We start from the raw sequence: 4858 nt of genomic DNA on the forward strand, positions 1-4858 counted from the left end.
AGAATCACCAATCTCCTTGGACCAGTCGCTCTTAAAGGACACACAGCTGGATGCTGGTGATGAACGTTCTTGTTTGAAAGAATCACCAATCTCCTTGGACCAGTCGCTCTTAAAGGACACACAGCTGGATGCTGGTGATGAACGTTCTTGTTTGAAAGAATCACCAATCTCCTTGGACCAGTCGCTCCTAAAGGACACACAGCTGGATGCAGGTTCAGGTTCATTCCTGTAAATAAAGGTGGAGCAGTGATCAGTGCTGAGCTCTGACATGCAGAAGAGTCGTGGACAGTTAAAGATGTCGTCTCACCTCTGAGCTCTGAGCTCTGGTATGATTCTCCTGATCACAGAGATCCGAGAGCCCTCACACTGATCCATGGTGCTGAACTCACATCAGCTCACACACTTTCTACCTTCACCTGCAGAGGAAACACATCATTTAGCACACATCCACTGAAGTCCTCCTGTTCATCATATGTACTGTAAAAACATCAGCTGCTCCTCCACTCATCCACTCTTATGTTGTGTTACTCTCAGCTGGATGGATCTAAAGGATCAAGCAGTGGATAAATAATGGATGAAGGATCTCTGATTGACACCATTATCAGTTGTCGTTATCATGATCTCTGACTGGAGTTGTAGGATTTGTCCAGCCTTCAGGTAAACTGGAAAACTTAGAGCAGAGAACACATGTAGGCAGACTTTGGGAAAACACTGCAGACTGGTTTATTTACTGAAGTACAGAAATAAAATCACCACCAGTGAGTCAACGAGGGCGGCGTCTCTGGCTACGACATTAACCTTAGTGGAACCTGAAGTCAACATAAAGTAACGTATCAGAGGATTTCTTTGTAGCTGAAGTGAACGTTAGCAAGCGAGCTAACTGCTAACAGCAGTCTGACAGCTGCTAAGCTCTGTGGACAGAATAATGCTAGTTAGCTGGTCGTCACTGAGCAAAGTGAGCTAAAGTTAACTTTATGGTGACAAATGAAAAATATTGTGTTGTAATGACTGTAAGTAACTCAAATGTTACTTATTCTGTAGTTATTGAATGTTATTATTCTAATTCAGTAATGTGTTAACTTAAATCTGTCATGTATTAATGTTTTATGCTTTTAATTTCGTTATTTAAGTAAATCGGAAGTGCTTTTGTTTTGAAGGGACATCAGACGGAAATTACGGAAACTGAAAAAATGTAACGTCGACGCCAACCATAGAAATGTGCTTTTTCTTTAACCATAGATATGTATAATAAATACATATTTATGACGCAAAGTTAAAGAGACAAAACATAAAAGGGCGAACGGGAGAGATTCATGAATGTAGCGGCCTTAGAGAGGGCAACAAGGAAAAACTTTTGTGTCTAATTGTCAGTTTATTTTATGTTTAGTGTGGACTAATTTTAGCAATGTGTTTAGCTAAATTCAATGTGTTGATGTTACGTACTTGTGTCTCGCTCTTACGTTGGTGACAGGAGAAAAGGAGGAGAGATTAAAAAGTGTTAAACCATCAGTCCAGACTTCTCATAATCTCGGCTGAGCCGCTACAATGACCATCAGTATACTTGATGACATTATTTAAGTCAGGATTAAACAGCGAGGAGCCGTACATTATACGGTTTGAATGCACGCAGCGGAGTTAAAACACGACGTCGTGGTGTTTTAGACTAACATATATGAACAATAATATAAGGTACGGCTCCTCGTTGTTTAATCCTGACTTTAACTAATCTACAGTAAATTGCGGGAGCTGACTATTAGAGCTGTGGAGCCACATTTAGAGTTTAAAACATCGTTTACTGACCTTCAGACGGAGAAAAGCAGCTGCGACACAACAACTGACAGAAGTGAAACTTAACTGAGGTAGGGTGGTGACGTCACCGTTGTCAGGGCAACGGAGCAGGAAACAGACTACTCCCTGATCGAAGAGTCTCGCGTGAGTTTTAGTAAAACGGGACTTCATGAAATGATTCTGTCATGCAAATGACAGAATCAATCCTAAGCCTCAGTTCCCAACGTGGTGCCATTCTATAAAGAGGAGCCCTTTACTACAATATACAGAAGAAAGAAGTCAAACACAGAACTGATGATTCAATTCTGTGGCANCAAGACTTCTGGGAGAATATTCTACGGACTGACGAGACCAAAGTGGAACTTTTTGGAAGGTGTGAGTCTCATGACATCTGGTGTAAAAGTAACACAGCATTTCAGAGACAGAACATCACAGCAGCAGTCAGACTTGGTGGTGGTGGTGTTATGGTCTGGGGCTGCTGCTGCTTCAGGACCTGGACCACTTGCTGTGACTGATGGAGCCATGAATTCTGCTCTCGACCAGAAAGTCCTGAAGGAGGATGTTTGACCATCAGTTTGTGACCTCAAGCTGAAGCGCACTTGGATTCTGCAGCGGACAACGATCCAGAACACACCAGCAAGTCCACTTCTGAATGGTTTAAAAAAACATAATGAAGGTTTTGGAGTGGCCTCGTGAAGGTCCGGACTTGAATCCGATTGAAGTGCTGTGGCATGACCTTAAGAAGGCCGTTCATACTCGAAAACCCTCCAGTGTTGCTGAATTAAAACAATTCTGCAAAGAAGAGTGGGCCAAAAGATCTCCACAGAGATGTGAAAGACTCATTGTCAGTTATAGAAAACACTTGATTTCAGTTGTTGCTGCTGAGGGCGGCACAACCAGTCATTAGGTTAAGGGGGCAATTACTTTTTCACACAGGGCAGGTGGCTTTGAATATGTTTTTCCTTCCTTTCCCTGATGATCTTAAACATTAAAGTGAGGAAAATATGCAACAAAAAAAATAAGAATTTGAGAAGGGGGCAAATATTTTTTCACAGCACTGTATACTTCACCAGATGTGGACACCTGAAAGTAAGCGGCATCTCGTTCAATTTAAAACTCACATGAGATTTATTGAACATTTCAATGAGGTGACAAATTATGAAAATGTTGGAATTTCAGCCAAAACAAAAGGCAGATGTCAGTTTCAGATGCCAAAGATCATCCCTACACAGCTTCAAGACATTCTGAGATGGTCAAGCAGCTGACCTCCCCTCATCCCACTGAGTTGACACGGAACGACCCAAAAGAACAAACTGTCAGAACCAACAATTATTAGAATGAAATAGAAAACCTGGATTCATTAATTTTACCTTTAAACACAACCAAGTGAAAAAATCTACATTTTCACAGGGTTTGAAATAGTGCAATAGCTTCTGAGACGAAACACAGCTGACATGTGATGGTTGTGATAAACAAGTGGAACACTGAATATTGCAGCTAATTGTCAGTTTACCAGATGAACCTAACAAAGCCGCGGCAGGCTCAACGCGTGGAGAAATCGAAGACGCACAGACCAAACGTCCAATGCTCTTCATGTTGTCCTGTTTCTTCTGCTTTGTTACAATCTCATGGCATTTCTCTCCATGCAATGCAGTATACAGCAAACAAACAACTGACTGTTACTAAACATGTAAAACTGTGCAAAGAAATGGTTAGAAACTACAAATGAAAGTGTGAAAAGAAACTATGGTCAACAAAAATGATCACCACGCGCTGACCCTGCCTCCATGCTTNGTGAACCACGGACAGTTTGCTTCACTTCATGTCCCACGTCACAGCAACACAACACACTTGAGCCTGATGAAGCAGCACCAACACGGTTAGCTTCATGCTGCTACATTTAGCTGCTAATCAGGCTCCGACTGCTCAGCTAGCTTGTTAGCATCGCTCATTCACATTAAAGCTAACATTTACTGGATGCTAACTCTCCTCTCTGGTCAGCACACACTGAAATAAACTGCACCAACTTCTGGCTTTACTGCACACATTATATTTGACTCTACAGTTGCATTTAAAGTCATTAAAACCGGCACCAATAAGTAAATATGTACAATGATCATTTACTCACCCAGCAGCTGTCGGAGTCCTTCAGTGTCTGCTGGTTCAATCAGCGGAACTGAAAACTGATTAAAACAAGACAACGGACAATAAAACTGTCTGTGGAACATGTTGCTGCTGCTCCACCCATAAATACCGACAAACTAAACCAAACTGTGTGGGGTGGTGTGTGATTTTATTGAATCAATACCATCGGTAGCAGAGCATGCTGGGACGGACACTGACCTGAGGATGCTGCTCAATCTTCTCTGTGGGGGCGGAGCGGGTGCGCCGGTTCGATCCCCGCTGACGGCGCCGGCAAACGGCGGCTTATTAATGCCGATACGCGGTTACGGCGGCTCGTTACACGTGCGGAAGAAACGGTGCAGTTAAAGCAAAGTAAAACAAACACTTGGCTACTGGCTACAGAGTATTTAATACCGTGTGCAGTACTGCTATGTACAGATCCTACATGTACACAGTACTGGACTGTAACACAGTGTACATAGAGACTGCATGCAGCTGTTAAAGTACTTCCAGAGGATATTTACCTGTCAGGATTAATGTCATAGTAGTAGTAGTAGTAGTAGTACACATGTACAGATCACATGTATACTACTACTACTGCGTTGGCCCTGACAGGTAAATCTCCTCTGGATGTATTTAACAGACACATGCAGAGTATGTTTACCTGTTAGGATCAACGTAGTGCTAGTATACATGTAGTCTGTGTGTGCTGATGTACGTAACTCTGCTAACAGACTGTGCAGCCTCAGAACCAGAACCAGGACCTCTGAAGAGGGTCTGCATCTCACTGATCAACAGCTTCTTCTGGCTATTATTAGGGTCCGAGGACCCCTACTTGCTGCAGCTTCCTGCTGCGTTTCTTTCTTTTCTTATTTTCCTGACGAACGCGTTACCCTTAATTTGACCCCCTAAACACGCTCAAAAACTCACCAAAATTGGCACGCAC

At 42.7% G+C, this 4858-nt stretch overlaps 2 long non-coding RNA genes across 3 annotated transcripts in view; both read right to left on the reverse strand.

Annotated features, from left to right (window-relative positions):
- LOC103371120 (uncharacterized) overlaps positions 1–4057 on the reverse strand; it is an 11019-nt gene extending 6962 nt beyond the window's left edge. Inside the window, exon 1 of the long non-coding RNA XR_520927.1 lies at positions 3917–4057. This is a non-coding gene — a long non-coding RNA (uncharacterized LOC103371120). The remainder of the gene's footprint in view (positions 1–3916) is intronic.
- On the reverse strand, positions 9–1839 carry LOC103371118 (uncharacterized). Of its 2 annotated transcripts, none has more exons than XR_520924.1 (3): positions 1801–1839; positions 308–809; positions 9–226 (listed from the first exon to the last, which is right to left on the reverse strand). It is a non-coding gene; the product is annotated as an uncharacterized LOC103371118 (long non-coding RNA). The 2 variants fall into 2 exon arrangements; XR_520925.1 differs by having other exon boundaries at positions 308–670; positions 1801–1834.
- Positions 4058–4858: the final 801 nt, after the last annotated feature.

This window comes from Stegastes partitus, unplaced genomic scaffold, assembly GCF_000690725.1.
Source record: "Stegastes partitus isolate 25-593 unplaced genomic scaffold, Stegastes_partitus-1.0.2 Scaffold1528, whole genome shotgun sequence".
NCBI classification, from domain to species: Eukaryota; Metazoa; Chordata; class Actinopteri; family Pomacentridae; genus Stegastes; species Stegastes partitus.